Source organism: Neovison vison, chromosome 5 (genome assembly GCF_020171115.1).
Source record: "Neovison vison isolate M4711 chromosome 5, ASM_NN_V1, whole genome shotgun sequence".
Taxonomy (NCBI): domain Eukaryota; kingdom Metazoa; phylum Chordata; class Mammalia; order Carnivora; family Mustelidae; genus Neogale; species Neogale vison.
Genome location: NC_058095.1, coordinates 29,522,458 through 29,542,206, shown reverse-complemented (window position 1 = coordinate 29,542,206; position 19,749 = coordinate 29,522,458). Strand labels below are relative to the sequence as shown.

At 51.0% G+C, this 19,749-nt stretch overlaps 1 protein-coding gene across 5 annotated transcripts in view; it reads left to right on the top strand.

Moving 5' to 3' along the window:
• Positions 1–19,749, top strand: part of KSR1 (kinase suppressor of ras 1) — a 149,863-nt gene that overhangs the window by 20,313 nt on the left and 109,801 nt on the right. Inside the window, exon 1 of one of the 5 annotated variants that reach the window (XM_044248341.1) lies at positions 12,079–12,167. The exons of the other annotated variants lie outside the window; for them this stretch is intronic. The gene's annotated coding sequence lies outside the window, so the exon portion shown is untranslated. Of the gene's footprint in view, positions 1–12,078; positions 12,168–19,749 lie in introns of those variants that run through there. 5 annotated transcript variants of the gene reach the window in all.

Genomic DNA, 19,749 nt, shown 5'->3' with positions numbered 1-19,749 from the left:
ATGTGCCCTGTGGTGTTACTTGTGTGTACTGTCTCTTTCCTCACTAGAATGAGAGCTCTAGAAAGGGAGGGATTTATATCTGTTTTAGTCATCATTGATCCTTCGTACCTCAACAGAGTGGACTCTTCAGTAAAATTCAGATGAATAGAAGAAAGAAGAAAGTCAGTGGTCAAATGGCCAATGCCTGGTGCGGTTTGACTGTCGGAACCCCAGGGGACCCATTGAGTAATCTTCTGGTTTTGGAAAATTGGCGTCATTATGACCCCAGTCAAGCCTCCAGTGGGTCTGGGTGAGAACCTTATCTTAGATGTGTGTGTGTGTATGTATGTGTGTGCACGTGCTCTTCTGTGTCTCCCGGGATGGTTCTGGGCACGTCCCAGGCTTTGGAGACTAAGTCTGTGACTCTGTCCTACAGATATAAGGAGCTCCTTTGCTTAGGTTTTCAGCATGTAAGTTCAATATAGTTCTGTGTGTGTAGGCACTGGGAATTTGGGTTGACCAATGAGGATTTAAAAAGAAATTGGCCCCAAAGATGTTAATTGCAGTGTTATTTATACTGACAAAGATTGTGAGTAACCTAAATATCCAGTACCCTAAACATACAACCTTGGGATGTTACATAGCTTACCCCATAGTGCGTATAGATCTGTTGGCCTTTAAAAATGCCAGAAACTGGGGTGCCTGGGTGGCTCAGTCATGGGCGTCTGCCTTTGGCTCGAGTCATGATCCCGGGATCCTGGGATCGAGCCTGGCTTCGGGCTCCCCCTCCCCCTGCTTGTGTTCCCTCTTTCACTATGTCTCTCTGTCAAATAAATCTTTTAAAAAAAATGCCAGAAACTTGCCAAAAATGTTACTACTTATTAAAGTGTTCTTAATATACCGTTAATAGAAAAAAATGGGTTACTAAATGGGATGACTTCATTTAATTATTAAAAATGAAATACGTGGAGGAAAAAGAGAAGGTCATGCATAGTGCTTGTTAGTGGTGGGTGGCTTGTCCCTAAGTTGGAGAATAATAGTTAACTTACTTTCTTCTTGGTGCTTTTCTTTCCTAGTTTTTCTTCCATAAATATGCATTTCTCATGAATTAGGAAAAAAGGTCGTGTTATAAATGTAAAAATATTTTGGCTGAGTTTTAAAATGTGACAAACATTTCTCATGTTTTATTTTTTATGCCTATTGTAATGTTTTATTTATTTATTTATTTATTTTTTAAAAAGATTTGTTTCTATTTGACAGAGAGCAATCACAAGTAGGTAGAGAGGCAGGCGGGGGTTGGGGGGGGAAGCAGCCTCCATGCTGAGCAGAGAGCCCAGTGCAGGGCTTGATTCTAGGACCCCGAGATCATGACCTGAGCTGTAGGCAGAGGTTTAACCCACTGAGCCACAGGCACCCCTGCCTATTGTAATGTTTTAACCATATGATTACCCAGATCTTGTCCCCACCTTAATGTGAATATCTGCTCGCTCATATGATGTGGCTTGAGTTGACAGATCAAAAAATAGATTTTTTTTTTCAAATGTGTGAACTAGGAGCTTGAGAATGAGGAGGGATAAAATGGAAAATTCACAGAGCGACCCATTACGGGTTCTTTGACGTGAAATTATGTGTTCTTAAAAATTATCTAAGCCCAGGAAAGAGAACGTTAGATCCTATCAGCTCACTTACGAGTGACATAGAAATAACAGGCAAGTGCTTTTCCTCTGTGACTCTCTGTGCCGTTTCATTCTGAGATTATTCGACCGAGCTTCTAGACGAAACTCTGGTTGAGGAACCATTTAAAAGCCTGAGGCGCTTTGGAAAGGCTGTGGTGTGCTGCCCAAACCCCTTTCAGAGTTTACGCCCCCATCCCAGCTGGTGGCAGTGATGGCTGCGGACAGCTAACAGCTGCGTCCCTCCCGGGACTGGCCCTCAGCTAAAGGAAGGTTCCTCTCTTTCGATGGGGTACCGAGGCTGACCCCTTGCCTCCGTTTGGGACTCCTCAAGGGGCTGTCCCAGCTCAGAGTTCCATGTGGGTTCTAGCCCAGCTGCCCCTCTGCCCAAGCCTGCTTACCTCACTGGTGTGGACTGCTTCTTCAGGCCCGCCTCCACATCAGAGTCCACTTCTAGGGAAACCTTCCCCTCAGACCCTGATTTTCCAGGGAGGAGGTTGTGGAGAAGAAAGTGGGACCGGCTTCCCAAGTCTGGCTCTCCTGACTGACATGAGAAAGAAGGGAGCTTGGCTGTCAGAGTTGCAATCTGGTGTCTCCTTGTCCTCTTACTCCATTCAGAAAGAGTGGCTTTGAGTCTTTTTTTTTTTTTACAAGATTTTATTTTAGGAATGGAGAGAGACAGACAGACAGACAGGCAGAGAGCCAGCACAAGAAGGAGGAGGAGCAGAGGGAGAGGGACAAGCAAACTCCACGCTGAGCGCAGATCCCAGTGCAGGGCCTGAGCCTGGGACAGAGCCACCCAGGTGCCCCTAAGTGGCTCTGATTCTTGGGGTCCTCAGTAAAACCCAAAGGCTGCAGATGCTGGCCTGCCTGCCTCCCTCCAGCTGTGTCTGCCCCCATCTCCCCACGACTTGCGCTGGCTCTGGCTGCTCCCAGAGACTGGCCCTGACCCTTGGGGACAGGCTATCTGCCACAAGGGTTTGTGGGGCTGGACCTGAAAGGTCTTCGCCTGTGCCCAGGCAGATCTGTCATTCTCCTGAGGCCAGAAGCTTTGGTGGCCCTTTGCTTGCTGCTGTCTGAGCTCCAGGTTTTACCGCAACTCTAACAAACTCTCGAAATAGTACCAGACCGGGTGACCTTTTGTTGATAAGTGGTTGGACAAGCGGAAGGCGGTCGTAGCTCCTTAGCGTTTGGTTGGGAGTCACTCCTCGTGCCTGCAGGACAGACAGAGCCGCATTTCTCCAGTATCACACCTTGCCTGCCAGCCCAGGGAGTCTAGTGGAGCCAAGCTCTTCTCTGGCGGCTCCTCCTCATCCTTTGAATCTCAGAGAGTAGCCACATGGAACTGTGACCTCCCCTGGGCCTCGCTGCTGTTTCAGGCCTTCAGGCTTCCTCTCCCTGGAATGCCTGGAATTCCCCCTTGTCTCAGTGGATGGCCTCTCTCATCTGTTTCCTTTCTCTTTCCTGACCTATCTCCCCAATGGGGAATGTGCTGTGCTGGGCCCTGGGCCCTGAGCATCTTGGTTTTTTTTTTTTTTTTTTTTTTTTTTTTGAGACTTCCCTTGTCTTTGTTCCTTTGTGGCCCCCTGCCCTGTGAATGCTGGAAACTTCTCTCCTGCCCTTTCCTCAGTGTGTTGGCGCCTAGCCACCCCTCTGACCTCCAGACTTGCTCTTGAAAACCTATCAGGAAAGACATTTTGAGCATGTGTTCCCAGCGTGGGTATTTTCACCTATAAATTATGCACACATACTGTTGTGCCTACTGTATCATGTACATAAAATAATACCTATGTCCCTACAAATAGGCTTCTGAGAGAAGGAGATAAGGGAAGTTCTCTTTTCCTTTTGCAGGGTTGGGGGGGGTGCCCTCTGAACTAGAATTCCTGAATTGAGAACTAGCTGGGGGAGTGTCAGGGATCCTATTTCCCTTTGTCCTCTCAGTGCCTGGTACAGATCAGGTGGACTTAGCTTCTTGGAGGGAAGTTCGTGTTTGGGTATGAGAAACATTTGCCAGGAAGCAGATGGCTCAGGGAAGTGTGGGTGTTCTGATGGTCTGGGTCAGTCTCAATGTGGGGGGGGGCTGTGGGGAGCCGCCCCCCCAGGAGGTTTATATCCTGTTCACAACTTTCAGAGGGTGGTAATAACGCCACTAACACTTTCATTTATTTGGCAAACATTTACTGAGTACCTAATGTATGCCATACGGCAGTAGCATGAATTAGTGGTATAGAGAAAGATATCACCTCAACCAGGAGGTTCCCAGTTCCTGTCCAGCGAGATGGGGAGGCACCCGAAGGTACGTGGGGTAGCTGTGAGTGTGAGGGGGTTGGAGGTCAAAGGTGATTTCTCCGAGGAGGTGTGGTTTGTTTTTTTTTTTTTTTTCCTGAGGAGGTGGTTCTTGACTGAGCCTTGAGCCTTCCCAGTCAGAAGGGCACTGAGAATATTCCAAGCCTAGGCAGAGGGTGGGTATCATGGGAGCTGTGTGTGGTGGATGGCTGTGGTAGGGCACCAGGAACTTACCTCACATCTTTAAAAAAAAAAAGTCTCTCATTCTCAAGATCTTTGGAGGAGTTTATGTGACTGGGGCCCTGGACCAGCACTCCCCTCCCTGTGCGACTTAAGGATTTATCCCCACTTTTACAGATGTGGAGACATCCCAGAGAGGTTCAGGAGGGCTAGTGGCCGGGCCTCGATCAGAACCTCTCCCCATGCCCAGCCCACCTCCCTAGCCCTGCGGCCTCGTCCCTGTCTGCCAGAGGGACTGACTTGGCTTTCACAGGAAGGGAAGTGAGAGAGGGTCTGCTGCTCCCTTGGGCCATTGCAGAGATGGCTCTCTATCAGGGGGGTAAGGGTGCCAGGTCCCCTGGGACACAAGGCCTTTTCACCTAGGCTGTCATCCTGGCTTGGCGTCAGCATGGAGGTCACCAGGGCCCTTGGTCTGGAGCCGCAGCAGAGAGGACAAGATCCTGGGTGAATCCTGGGCTCTTGATTTGAGACTCCTGGGGAAATGCTCCGCCCTTCAGGGTGTGGGAAGGAGTGGGAAGTCATAGGCCGGATTGGCCCCTTGCGGGCAGAGTAGATTTAGAGGAAGTCTAGACCCTTGCTAGAGGGCAAGTTCCTGTGGATGGGGCTGTGTCTTGCTCAATGGGCCAGAACACTCTGTTTGCCACTTGCCCTGTAACTTTGGACAGGTTGCCCCCAAAGCCTTGACTTCCTCCTCTGTAAAATGGGATACCAGCCGACTTTCTCCGTAGGACCACCGTGAGGCTTCGAGGTGCTTCGTGGGTTAAATTCAGCCATCTGGTAAACGTTCTCCATGTACTAGCTGTTGTCTTTACCTTCCATGCTCCCAGTGTGCCCGGCTCACGCTGGGATGCTGTGTGTTGAAAAGAACACATGAACTCGGGTTCCTTAGCATCTATTAAATAAGGAAGTATTAAAATCTGGATTGAGTTGTTTCTGGCTTCCAAGAAATGAAACCGGCGCAGTTTAAGAAAGCGTCCAGTTTTCTTAGACTCCCTGTAGCTCTGAGGTTTTATGATGCTCCTGCACAGCCCTTGAGGATTTTCTTCCACGTAAACACACCGACGCGGGTGGTGGTTTCCAACCCGGGTCTGGTTTGGCTCCTGGTGCCTAGCCACTGGTCTGGGTCTGGGATCTAAGGCTGTCGAGCAGGTAGGTGTTGGAGCCTGGCCGCTGGCATGGAGACACTAGGGTAAGTGCTTTCTTCCCCCAAATGTGGTTATGACTGCAGAGCAGCCAGAATGTGGAACTCGTCCCGTGGGTGTGCTGGGTGGTGGTTTGCCAGGCAGCGGTTAGCCCGGAGGATGCGTACCGAGGACGCAGGAGTGGCCGGCCACGCAGCGGACCGTGCCTGGAGGGTCAGAATGGGAGCCCTGGAACCCGCCTGCCTGTCTTATCTGTCCTTCTGTGAGGTACGCTCCTGGTGCCCACAGGCTGGAGGCAGCAGCCCAGGGGATGTGGGGCAGGGAGGCTCCAGACATGGGGGCTCCAACCTTGACTGTGTGTTTGACTCCCACCATGGGGACTTAAGGAGACCCCCACTCCATTCTCCCTGTCCCAGCTGTGACCAGGGTGGAGGAAGGGCTGCAGGAGGGTTTGACCAGGCCAGGCAGGTGGTCCTTGGCTTTGAGCAGCCCGGGCTTCCCTGGTTGAGAGAGTCAAAGGTGGAGAACGCTGGCCTGCACCTGGAGGCTTGGCTTCTCTTCCTGTCTGCTACTCACTTGCTGTGTGACCACAGATGGGCCACTCAGATCCTCTGGGCTGCAGCTTCTTCAGCTGCAAAATGGGGAAACTGGCCCCCTGGGTACTTTCCCGATCTATGATGCCAAAACACCCTGGAGGATTGCCAGGGACTGTGCTTTTTTTTTTTTTTTTTTTTTTTTTAAGATCGGCAATTCGTGCATGTGGTAAAAGATACTGAGAGTTATAAAAGGATATAGGGTCAAAGCAGACCTCACTCACACTGCACCCCCTCCTCTGGCCCCCAGTTCCTTTATTGGAGGCATTTACTTTGATGTTTTAGAGATTTTCTGTGCATATGCACCCATCCTTAAAATTTTTTATTTGTGGAATATCGTGTACTCAAAAGCATGTATAAAACGTATGTGCAGTTTGATAAACTGAACACCTGTGTACTTACAAGTCAGATTGAGAAGTAAGAGGATTCCCAGCACCTTAGGCAGGAATCATCCCCTTCACTGTGTTCCTCATGCTGTTGACTCGCGAGCACGTGCCGTTTGTGCTTTTCTGTACTTCCTTCTGCTCCTGTTCGACCTGGAGATCTGCTTACATCAGGACACGCAGAGCTAGTGGTCGTCTTCTTCTTCTTCTTCTTCTTTTTTTTTTTTTAAGATTTTTATTTATTTATTTGACAGAGAGAGAGAGGCAGGTAGAGAGAGAGGAAGGGAAGCAGGCTCCCCGCTGAGCAGAGAGCCCAATGCGGGGCTCGATCCCAGGACCCTGGGATCATGACCTGAGCTGAAGGCAGAGGCTTTAACCCACTGAGCCACCCAGGCGCCCCAGTCTTGTTCTTAAAACCCACGTAACATTTCCTCTCTACGGATGTGCCATTATATATATATATATATACATATATATATATATATATGTTAACAATCCCATCTTGCTGCATAATCAGGGTGTTTCCACTCTTTTGTCATTGCCAACAATGCTGCAGTCATTTTTCTGGCTTCCAGGAACCGCCATTAGTTAAAATATGCTGTAAGAGGCCTTATTGCATCAGCCTCCCTGACCTGCCAGTCAATTCTAGAACAAACATGGAATTGCTCTGGCAGGAAGCCCTGCATGGTTCTGGGGTCCTCGTGCATGGATGTTCTGGGCCACTCACCTAGAACGAGCGTTGCCTGTCCTGTGCTGCCCTTTCCCCCAGCGCCCCTCAGGGCCAGGTCTTAGGGAGTGGAATCTCCAGTTGGGTGTGTGCTGCAGTTGCTGGGGAGAAGCATGGATGGGAACACAGCTGCAGGCTTCCCTCCAGGCAGAAAAGTTCCTTTTCTTTCGATTATGCAATGTTCCAGCGAGGGGCCTGGGTCTGCTCTTCTGCTTTTCTTCATCGTTCTGCAGACAGGAATGAGGCAGGGGGGCTGGATCGGGTGCTCCAGCCCAGGCCAGTGTGTTTTTGAACTGCTCCTCCTCATGTTTCCTTTCCTGCTTTATCTGCCTCTTCCTCATGTCCTCTTTTCCTTTTTGTCCTTCCTTTTGTCTTTCTTCATCCCCATACTGACCCCCTTTGAACTCAAATCCACAGGAAGCTGGCTGATTCTTGCATTCCTGTGTGCAAAAGTTCTGGCTGTTCTCTCCTTTCTCTCTGGTTCTTAATGTGAGCAGTCCTGGGGCACCTGGGGGACTCAGTCGGTTGAGCATCCAACTCTTGATTTCTGCTCAGGGCATGATCTCAGCTCATGAGATGGAGCCCGGCGTCAGGCTCTGTGCTGGGCGTGGAACCTGTTTAAGGTTCTCTCTCTCTCTCCCCCTCTTCTCACCCCTACCTCTTTTTAAAAAAATAAAAAGAGAGAGAGAGATGAATTAGAACAGCCCTTGGCATAGAAATTGTGGGGTGGTGTGCGCTGAGGACGGAGGCCAGTGAATGGGCGGCGTCTGGGTCTTGGCGGTTCTTCTTGCTTCTTCTTTCTCCTTTTGAGCGGATCTTCTGCCGCTGGTCTCTTTACTTCCTCCTTCAGGGTTTGTGGCTGTGACATGGGGAGGACAGACCTGCCCAGGAGGTCACCAGCAGGCAACAATGGAGATGACAGCGTCCGGATCTGGAAGGGCAAGGGGCTGGGAAGTGGTGGAGTTCTCAGGGGGAAGGGGAGGCGCAGGCACCTTTTCAAAGTGACCTCGGTCCTTGGGTTCAACAGTCTGGGCAGAAAGGTGATGACCTAGAAGCTTGTCAGGGTTGTTTTGGAGAGGCCAGCATTTTTGGATTTGGGAGTCTGCCTGAACCTGTGTGCGCAGAAGGCCAGAAAGCGCTCAGCGAGTGTGTGGGCTCCTGAGTCAGGCCGCCTGGGTCTATCCAGGCTTTACCCTTTGTCAGTGCACTGGAGGGACCTTATAAAAACTACTGGACCTCAGTTTCCGGCTCTGTGAAATGGGGCTGTTGAAGCACGAAATGAGATCATCCTTTATAGTGTTAAGCACGTAGTTTATGCTATAATGCTATATAAATGTTAGCAGTTACTACTGTCTTTTAGGTGGTTTCCGAACATTTCAGGCAGAGCAGTCCTTGTTTTTCCCCTGCTAGTGAATCGTGTGGAAGTGCTCTCGGACGCACTTCGCAACTCTTAGGCGAAATCGAGTTGTACTAGTTGGTACCACCTTTGTGCTGGGTACTTGGACAGTTCTTATTAAAACTGAAACTGTATATTGCTTAGGATTCAGCAAGCCACTGCCTGGGAATCTGACATGTGACACAAACCATGCCTGCATACACACGGGCATATGTTCATTGTAGCTTTGTCCATAGAAGCAAAAGGTTAGAGACCCCTAAGTGTCCAGCATGAGGAGAGTACTCTGTGACTGTGAAACAGACAAGAGAGATCTATGGACTGTCTTGGAATTATTTTCATGATCTGTTAAGTGTAAAAAAAAAATCTGAGGCAGAATGATAGATATATGGTTCATTTGTGTATTTCTAAAAGCTTATGTGTGTGTGTCCGTACCTCTGCATACAGATGGGCACAGACCCAGAGAGCACTCCATCTCTCACCAGTGCCTCCCACGCTGCTCTCAGGGTTCAGCTTGTGGGGCATGGAGGGGAAGTGGGCATTTCTTACACTAAGGAGTTCTTCCCTGCCCGTGAAAGATGAGTCCTTTGGGTCATTTTGCTTTCTAATGGGCATTTTCCTGTAAATTAAGAAGAAAGAGGCCATCCTAGAGCTAAGGATGGATTTGCCCAGGGTTGCACAGGTCTTTTTTTGCAGGAAAGCTGGGCTCTGGGTGCAGGCTGTGATGCTCTTAAAGCTAGCCTGCGAGAACGGAGGTTCCCGGCTCCTGCCTCGTTTGGCCCCTGGGCAGGCTGGCTCTGTGGGCTCTGTTCCCGATACACGCTGCTCACCATCTGTTGACTTAGCAGGTGTGAGGCTGTTAGCCATGCCTCCCTCTCAGTAGGCCTCCCTGAGGTGATGGGATCACCCTTTAATTATTTACAGGGGTCAGCCACCTGATGGCAGGCAGACTGTACCGACAGGCAGATGAGTTGCCCATTGGGAGAGGTGGGAGCGGGAGGGTGCGGGCCACAGCTAGGAGCAGGTGACCTCACAACAGAAATTCTTGAAGCATCTAGGAAGATAGTTTTACATACTGATGATCTCAAGCTCGTGGTTTAGGGGTGAACCAAGCTCAAGGCAGCCAGCCTAGCGCACATGGACCTGATTTGCTTTTCCGGCAGTCTGGGGAGAGAGGGGTCTCCTTAGGCCCCCTTTGCATGGCTTTGAGAGCTGTTCAGAGGTACACCTGCCTCTTCCCAGTGCTGAGCCCTCTCCTCTGGGAGCTGCAGGGGCCTCCAAGGGCAAGATCCTTCTCCAGAGTCCATAGACCTGTGGCCAAATACCAGCACACCCTCTGGACCATCCTGTGACCTTGGACAGGCCCCTTCCCCCCATCTTGGGCTGAATTTCTAACACTCCTAAATCAAGGGATTGGAAGAGGCAAGCCCCACGGTATCTCAGCTCTGGAACATTCTGTGAGTAATATACTCACACAACACGCTATTGCAGGGCGAGGGTAGGAGCTAGACAGAGGCCCAGAAGTGGAGGCACTGTACTTCAGTGCTTGCCCCCTTCAAGCACTGGACCCCGATCCTGACCTGCCGCATGGTCATGGAGACTCAAGGGGGTGGGCCGTGTTTCCAGACTGAGCTCCCCACCTGCGAAATGGAACTAACACGACTGGCCTTGGCAGGATGATGAAGACTTGCAAATATATGATTAAATTCCTGGTCCATGCTGGGTGCTCATCAAATCAGCTTGGTAGCTGGCATTCCAGCCCTGCTTTTTGTCTTAGCTGGAAAACGTACACCATGTAGGGAGGGAAGTGGGATTACCTTGCTTTGGAGATGCTGCTTCATAGAAAGCACTGACTGGGGGGCCTCACTGACCTTTCCCAAAGCAATGTGTGTTCCTTCATCGTTATTCTGATTAAGCTTGGCATTCGCTAAACGTTTACCGTGTGGTGCATGTGAGAGCTCTGATCTCCTTCCTCCTCTCCTTTCCTCCTGTTTTATAAAGCAGGAACGAGGCTCTGGGGAATTAAGCGCTGTGCCCAAGATCACACAGCCAGTAATGGTTGGTGAGGGCAGGACTGGAGCACGTCTTTCTTTAGAGTCCTCGTCCGTGACCATCAATGTGCACTTTTCAGAACCGGGGGGTGGGGTGCATTCGGGGACCCAAGAAAAGTGGTAAAATACCTGAGTCAGACAGGAAGTCATGCACTTGTATTTCTTAGTGTGGTAGATTTTCTAAGAGACATTAATAGTCAGCTTTGTTCCGTGCCTAGGGTTTGTTAGACCCTGCAAGGTGGTGGAGCCCCATGGTACTTTTGATTCAGATAATTCAGTTTTCAGTCTTGTTTATTGCAAATGACCTTGAATTACCCAAGACCCAGGGAAATGTGTTCTTCATTTTGCCCTTTTAACAATACTGATCTCCCCCCTCCAGCTCAGATTTAAATAACCCTTCTGGGTTGTCACACGCGTAAAAAGCAGCATCATAAAAAACCCCAACCCCAGACTCTCTGTAATTACGGGGTAGGGTGGAGAGGGAGGGCCGCTGAATGGGGGAATAATGCGATCTGCCGAGCATTCCAAGTTGTGCTGGTTATATTTGGTGGCTGGGTCAAAGGCTTGTGCCTGCTGCTGGAAAAATCACAAAGCAAAACCGCCCCTGCTTCAGCCAGGAGGTTTGGCTGTTTACTGCCTTTAATTTAGGGTCCTCGAGGTTCCTATTCTGTGGTGTGAGTGGCTGGCTGGATGACTCGCTGGCCGGAAAGAGACAGAGCAGAGGCCTGGAAATGCTCACCGGTCCCTGTGAACTAGAAACCGGGCTCCTCTTCCACTTCCCCTGTTGGACAGCCAGGGAAAGAAGTACAACAAGCTTCCAGGAACAAGTAGAGTTGGTTTTTTTTTTTTTTTTTTTTTTTTAAGGCTCTTTAAACAAAGACTGGAAATCCAAGAGTGAAATTGCCGTGGGGTTTTGGGCAGGGAACATACAGGATTCTTCCTGGGGAGGTGGGTATGTGCCGGGGTGTGTTTTAGGAGGTTCATTGAGCACGGGGATCTGTCGTAAGTGAGGAAGGGAAGGCGGGAAGGCGTCGGCAGGTGGCAGTAATTCGGAAGCCCCACCTCCGAGTGAGAATGCAGCCATCCCAGGTATGGAAGGCAAGTGAAAAGGTTGGCTTTCACCTGCCTGGGGTCCTGGGCCTGGTCAGGGCCTTAATCAGACCCGGGTTTGTTGCCACGCCAGCCTGCCGTGACTCCACAGGTTAATGTTTCTGTGGAGACCAGTCGAGGGACTGATATTTTGGATTCCAGAGACGTGAAGGAACAGGTCTTTTAATTTACATTGAAAAGCAATAAAGAACAGGAAGGAGATTTCTGGCATTTGCATTTTTTAAAACCCAACAACGTAAAATGGCTCTTAAGGAGCTGTTCCTCCCCCCACCCCACCCCCGATCTTCCCCGATGGAGATCCATCTCGGGGCGGGGGGGGGGCAGCCCCCTCTGTGTAGATGTCCTGGTAAAGGGAGCTCCTCCTAGAGCGCTCTTGGGCGCGTCCCTTCCGAGTCCTCCAGGAAGCCGATTTTGGACCCTGGCCTCTGACTCAGTGTGGCCCGCTGGGTGGCTCCCTGAGCCTGGGAGGCGGCCCTGGCAGTGTCCCTTGGCCCAGCCCAGGAGCAGGTGCCCCAGGTGATCCTGCTCTGACTCTGAGTCTGCGGCCGGAGAGACACGGGGAAGGGGCTCCCGGGCAGCACAGGTTCAAGGTGGGTGCAGTCCATCCAGGCGGTTGGGGGGTGGTGTGGAACCCGAGTGAAGGGAGGGAGGGCTTCCTCTGACTGGAGGCCTCAGGTGTGCGGAGCAGCTGTGAGGTCTGCCCAGAGCCCGAGGCCTGGGTTGTTTTCTAGCTGTCTCCTGTATCCGCTGGGTGGAGAAAGCGGTTGGAAAAACTGAGCCTGGTTTTGGAGAAGCTTGGTCTTCGCAGGGAAGGAGCTTGAAGGTTTTTGAGAAGGAGTGTCTTTGGGGGATCAGGGGTGTTTCAGGAGCAACTCCCCCTTCCTTACCTCCCCCCCTACCCCCACTCCCCACCCCCCCACCCCCACCCTGCTCAGGTCTTTATTCCTGATCTCTCACTCCCTTGGCCCGATCTGGTGTCTGGGCAGAAAAGCAGTTTATCTGTGCATTTGCCCTGGTGTGGCTGTGTGTTAATTCAAGAGGAGACCACAGCGGCCCCCTCAACACAGACGAGGTGAGGTGCAGCCGACAGCCTGGACCGTGGGTTCCAGGACTTGGGTCCTCACGTCTGCCTGGATGATGACTTTGACCTATTTCCTGCGTCTCCCTGGGACACAGCCCCCCTCCTCCGGCCACAGGGGTGGAGGTGGAGGTGGGTAATGAGACAGGCTCGGTGATCATTTTTTTTTTTTTTTTTTAAGATTTTATTTATTTATTTGACAGACAGAGATCACAAGTAGGCAGAGAGGAGGCAGGCAGAGAGGTTGGGGGGGGCAGGCTCCCTGCTGAGCAGAGAGCCTGACGCGGGGCTCGATCCCAGGACCCCCAGGACCCTGAGATCACGACCTGAGCTGAAGGCAGAGGCTTTAACCCACTGAGCCACCCAGGCGCCCCTGGGTGATCATTTCTAATGCCCCCTCCAGCCCTGACATTTTCTGAACGGTGACCGGTAAGACTGTGTCTACCAGGTGACACATGACTACCAAGTGTGGGTGTTTTAATCAGTGCAATTTCAGAATACCAGAGCCAGTTCTTACCGAGAGTTCCTTGGTTCATCAGTCCTGCAGTACCTTGGACGGAACCTGAGTCGATGGCGGGTCCGTAGTGGTTTCAGTTTTCTTGGAGCTAATCTATCTCCGATCAGGCACAGACATTCTCTTCAAAGCTTAAAATCACGTTTTGGGGTTTTTTTGGGTTATGTTTTGTGAGATTCTATTTTCCCGTTATGGCTATAAACTTTGCCACCCAATGTTGCCCCTGGGAGCTCGGAGGAAACAGTTTGGAAAATGCATCCTTTTGGGGATGGGATGCCATTGCCTGGAAGCCTAATTTAATGTCTGGGTCCTGTGTGAACAGATAGTAAATGTTTCTGGAACCTTCTAGGACCTGCTGCTGCCCCATGAGGACCCCCAGGCTTTGGCTTGTTGGGACCTCTCAGACCAGTGGTCATTCTTGGCAGTTTGAATCCACTTTGGCCAAGCTCCCAGGCTGGTAGGCCTGTCTCTCCTTCAGTAACTGCGGCCTTATTCTGGTAAGAGATTGAGGCCCGCGGGTGGTGGTTAATGTTTGCCGGAGGGACTGTCTTATCTCCAACCACCCAAATGTGACCAGAAAGAGACAGCCATGACGCATCTTCTGTTTCTCTCTAGTTATGTTTAATAAGATAGGCAGGGGGGAGGAGGGCGTACCCAAAAGACGAGCTAGTATAACGAAACCCTAGTTTCGCTTGGAATTAGAAACTTTAAAACCCATGAGTTGAGTAGAAAAAAACAAATAATTTGCTGCCCTCTTTTCTCTGTTTTGTCCAGCCTTGCAGCTGATTGTAAGTTTTTGAAATTTGTCCCAGCCAGACTTCCTGGTCCCCTCTCCTCACACCCCTGGCCCAAGGGAGGCCCTGGCACTGCAAGGGCCTGTCCAGCAGGGCCTGTCCTGCTGGGCCTGTGCTGGGGCTGAGGTGGACCCGGCCTGAAAGCAGGAATGCAGATTGGGACTTCCTGGATGCCATGGTAACCAGCAAGCAAGGCCTGGGGACCTCAGGTTAATGATTAAGTCCTTCATGCTTTTTGCAATGAGATCACGGCCCTCGGTATTCCCAGCCCCCAGCCAAAAGTAGGGGCGTTTTCCTCCTCTTAGTCTTTACAGCTGAGGGTGGATGAAAAATGTGTTGGAGGAGCTAGTGGTGTAGAGGTGGGGGAAGCAGCTCTCTGGGTGGCGGGGGGGTGCTGGTGAATCTGCTGGAAGGCAAACCCTGCCATCCCTCTTGGGGTGAGGATGCTTGAGCACCCCAGACCTACCCTGTAAGTTCTGCTTCTGTCCTGATAGTTTTAAAAGCCCATATTTGTTTTCATTGTTATGTAAACAGGAAGTGTCAGATCTTTGCCGTTCTGGTATTTTCTCTGGGGCCAGCAGTAAGTGGTCTTTTCCTCCCTCTGGTGCAGGAGAAGGGAATGCTGGGAGAGGGGGACGAGGAGCTGTTCACTGTGGTGGGCTGGTGGGCTCATGGTACTCTCAGTTGCCCCTTCATTTCGACATGGGGGACAGCGGCCATACCTCTGAGCTGGTCATGGGCCTGCTTCATAATCCTTCTCCACCCCTACCCATCTGCATGAAAGTGAGGGGCTGGCCAGCCTCTGGGCTGACTCTGAAGCTGGGGTCAGTTGAGTAGTCAGTATAGGGGGTTGGGCTGCTGTGGCCTTCGGTGGGATTTGACCTCTTTGCATCACAGGGCGAGCAGTCCCGGTATCTTTCACTTCTCCATATTGCCGTCCTTTCTGGAAGACTCAGCTGGGGACAAAAGGCAGGGTGGGCACCCCAGACCATTTTAGGGGATGCCCAGATGTGGCATTAGTTACCTTAAGTCCCATGAGAAGCCCTTCAGTGGCCTTGAGAAGAGGGTCTGAAGCCATCTCCCTTTTGAAGAAGCAAGGAGCACAGGACCAGGAAGAAATGGGCCTCAGGGTCCCCGAGTTCCGCCGAGAACAGGGTCCGCCAGGTTTAATATTGTTTTGTTTTAGTTATTCTTGTTTTTCTGGAAATCTCTTTGTGGCACATATGAGTGTCCCCTTTGTAGCAGTTATGTTCATTTTTTTAGAAGTGAGTAGATTTAAGAAACAACAATAAATCTTAGTAGTGGTGGCATCTTCCCACGAGAAAACCACTGTTCGTGAAACTGCTCAGCTGCGGGAGGCTCAGCAGGTGCCCGAGAGAGAAAGACTTCCTTCTGGGAAGCGTCGGCCCGCTCGTGCCGGCACGCACCACACTTTTCTTTCTGGTATGGGCCGGCAGGTTTGAACTGGTGTTGTCACAAAACTGGGGAGAGTGTGTACATGTGGGTACGCGTACGTGTGGGTACATGTATGTACAGGTGTCCTAGGAACGTGTGCATGCATGTGTGTTTGCGTGCAAGCGTTTGCATGTTGTTTTCTTGGCAGCCGTGGTACTTGGCCCTTACAGGTGCCTCTTGACCGACTCTACTTGTGGGACAATCCTGTTTGGGTCATTTTAACCTGAGGGAAGCAGCCCAGGAGTTTCCAAGGAAAAAGCACCATTGGTCATATCCCCCCTTTTTTTTTAATTATTATTTTTTAAAGATTTTATTTATTTATTTGACAGAGATCACAAGTAGGCAGAGAGGCAGGCAGAGAGAGAGGAGGAAGCAGGCTCCCTGCTGAGCAGAGAGCCCAGTGCGGGGCTCGATCTCAGGACCCTGGGATCATGACCTGAACCAAAGGCAGAGGCTTTAACCCACTGAGCCACCCAGGTGCCCCTTGGCCGTATCCCTTTTTTTAAAAAACTGTGTCTGAGGTCCTGTTTTCCAGGGCTCCCAAACTTGAGTCATTCCCAGAATTGCCTGGGGACCTTTGATGGGGACAGAGGCCTGCTTGGCCTCTGCCCCGCCGGGCCTCTGTGTGCCCCAAGGTGATCTCCATCCACACCAGCGAGCGGGTCCTGGGCTAGGTTGCGGGTCCCCTCTCTAGCTCACCATTAGAATCAGCTGTGGAGGACTTTGAGGCCTGAAACCCATCCAGAATCTGTGGTGTGGGGCCTGGCACAGGAACTTAAAATCCGCTATTGGGTCCTGGGGAAACTGTGAACACTGGGGGTGTTCACGACGGAGCAGAGGGACCCATGCGGCATTTAAAAAAAATAGTGTGGTTGCGGAAGAAATGTCTGGTCCGAGTTCATTCAGTTTCTGGAGGACTTCTGGGAGCAACCTGGGTGAGAGGGATAGTGGTACCAAGGTCAGGAGGGTTAAGTTTCCAGGAATGCTAAGGGGAGGGAGGTGGGACCCAGACTTCTCAGCGAAGTATTTGGCAAAGCATCTGTGAAGCCTTCTTTCAGGAACCCCCGGAGTAAAGACTGGTCTGGCTCAGGTAGGCGCTTAGCCTGGGGCCAAGATTCAGAAGTAGGGACTGGATGGGATACTGACTGCTGTGTGGCTTTGGGGTAAATTCATCAGCTCCCCCAAAGCAGAGGAGTCCCCTGAAACGTGATGTTGAAGGCATCTGGCAAGGCTTTCTGCTTGGAAGGAGGGGCAAAGGGGATTTGATGGTTTGGCAGAAGTCCACACAGCCTGGGGAGTCCGGAAGGGGAGAGGGGAGCTCAGAGGGGCTGAAGTCCTTTGCTGTGTGTGTGCCGCCTCAACCCTCTGACCCCGCCAGGCCTGGCACCAGCCCCTTGATGAGTGTCACCGCTGCATCCTGGACACAGCCTCACCAGGAGATCATGCTTGGGTGAGACTCCAGGATGCAGATTTTTTTAAATTTATTTTTTTTTAAAATTTATATATTTGACAGAGAAAGACTGAGAGGGAACACAAGCAGGGGGAGTGGGAGAGGGAGAAGCAGGCTTCCCGCTGAGCAGGGAGCACAATGTGGGGCTCAATCCCAGGACCCTGGGAGCATGACCTGAGCTGATGGCAGATGCCTAACGACTGAGCCACCCAGGGATGCAGAATTTAGGGATCCCACGCCCCTGGGATGCAGAATTTAGACCAAAGGCTGTGCAAGTCTGTAATAATAACTGTTGGGACTTAGTAGCCCCTTCCTGTTCTGTGCTGCTCTCCTACATTATCTCCTTCAGTCCTCGTGGCAGCCCCACAAGGCAGCATTTAGTTTGTTCTAGTTGCTTTGGCGGCAGGACATTGGCCAAGGTTATAAATTAAGTCGTCATTATCATTGGGATTTATCATAATTATCATCGCAGCGATCACCGAGCCTGTCCCGCGTGCCAGCCACCACTGAACACTTGCATGCATTGCCGTCAGTCCTCATAATGACCTTACAGAGATCTGGGATGATTCTCCTTATTTGGAGGTGGAGGCACTGAGGATTGGCTGGGCTGCTGTGGCCAGGGCCTGCAGATCTCTCTCTCTCTCTCTTTTTTTTTTTAAGTTTTTATTTTAATTTCAGTTAGTTAACATACAGCATCATACTAGTTTCAGGTATACAGTATAGTGATTTGATGCTTCCATACAACAGGTATGCTCATCACAACAGGTGTGCTCCTTAATCCCCATCACCTGTCCCCATCGCCTATTTTCCCCATTCCCCCACTCTCCTCTAGTAACTGTGTTTCTTGGTTTGTCCCCCGCTCTTTTTTTCCCCCTTTGCTCTTTTGTTCTTTAATTTCACAAATGAATGAAATTGTACGGCGTGTGTCTTTGACGGACTTATTTCACCTGGCATTCTACTCTAGCTTCAGCCATGTCAGTGAAAATGGCAAGATTTCATCCTTTTTAATGGCTGAATAATATTCCAGTGTATATATCTACCATGCGTTCTTTATCCATTCATCAGTTGGTGGACACTTGGGCTTCTTTCCTGTCTTGACTATTGTAGATAATACTGCTATAAACATAGGGGAGCATTAGTGTTTTTGTATTTATTGGGTAAATACCCGGTAGTGTGATTGCTGGGTCATAGGGCAGCTCTATTTTTAACTTTTTGAAGAACCTCCATGCTCTTTTCCAGAGTGGCTGCAGCAGCTTGCATTCCCACCAACAGTGCCCCAGGACTCTTTTTCTCTCCACATCCTCGTCAACACCTGTTGTTTCTTGGTTGCTGATTTGAGCTATTCTGACAGGTGTATGTGATTATGCATGCAAATTTCATGCAGATTCCTAAAGGGTATCCGTGGGGTTGGAGTAGTCCAGGGGTCCGGGTTATGGGCTGGATTCCCACCACCATGCCTGCCTCCTGGCCTGGCTGGCGCCTTAGTGCAGGGCACAGACCCCACCGTGGTAGGTGAGGGCCCTAAAGATGAGCAAGGCTCAGGAGCTTGTCAAAGCTGACAGCAAGTAAATGGCAGAGTTGGAATTCCAAGCCTGGTCTGCTGATTTGGGGCTGTTGCTCCAACATGGGAGAACCGTGTGCCCATCAGAGCCTTCCAGTGTGGCCGGGACTGTCCCAGGGCTGGCCCTTGGAAGAGGTCCTGTGAGACAAGGTGGCAGTCGTTGAAAGGCCTCTCTGCCGATTCTGAGAGCCTGTGACCCAAGTAAGGCATCAGTGGAAACTTAATGTCTTAGGCTCTGACATTTTACCTTCACGTTCCTTCACTTTTCCTTTTGCTGATTTAAAGTCAGCTGCACCCTCTGCTCCCCCTCCCCTGCTCTCCAGCCCTGGGGAAAAGGGCTGCTTGACTCATGGGGGCTGGGGTGTAGATGCTAGGAGGGGCTGGCTGGCCCCCAGCCTTGGGAGGAGGACCATCTCACAGATGATCATAGTAGCTGGCAACCTGCCAATGTCACAGGTCAGGGCCTTCTTCTGGGCAGACGCTCATTTATCATCCATTGCTTGCCCTCACTGGAGCAACTGCACATTCTACCCGACTGTCAGTCAGCATGATGGTGACAGAGATGTCTGGCTCTAGGCCTTTGGGGCTGGAGAGCCAATGGCAAGAATGCCCTGCCGCCCAGCCTTGAAATGGAGGTGAGGGGCGGGGGCAGCGGTGACCTTGGACTGAGTGAGGGGCTGTGCTGCTGTCTCAGGGAGAGATCTGTGCCTGGCCCTTCCCGTGTCTTCTGTGGGCCTGCACTGCCAGCACAGCTCTGGTGGGGACCTTAACATTGAGTCCATATTACATGGACCAGCATCACCCTCCCTGGGGTGCCAGGCCCCGTGCGGATCACTTCACAAGCATTCACTGGTTTCATCCTCACACCGACCCTTTGAGGTGGGTATCGATGGTTATTCCTGTATCGCGAATGAGAGAAACTGTTTCTTGAGGTAGTTCTGAGTAGGATATCTGGAGGGAGGAGAAATTATGCTTTCTTCTAAAAGATGGGTCCATCCCATCTTCCGGGGAAGTTCGTTGGTTGCCACAGTTCGGGTTTGCCCCTGTCCTCTTGTGCGGAGAGGCCAGGAATGCCGCTGAACACCTGCAGTGCCCAGGCCAGCCCCGTAAACACAGAAGGGTCCAGACCAAACATCAATAGCGGGAGGTTGGGAAACGGATCTCAAGAGAGTTAGAAACAGCAGTATTCAGCCTTTCACCCAGTTTGATATCATTAACTTCTTTTTTTTTAATTAACTAATTGATTTGTCAGAGAGAAGGAGAGGGAGAGGGGAGCAGGGGGAGCAGCAGGCAGGGGGAGAGGGAAAAGCAGGCTCCCGC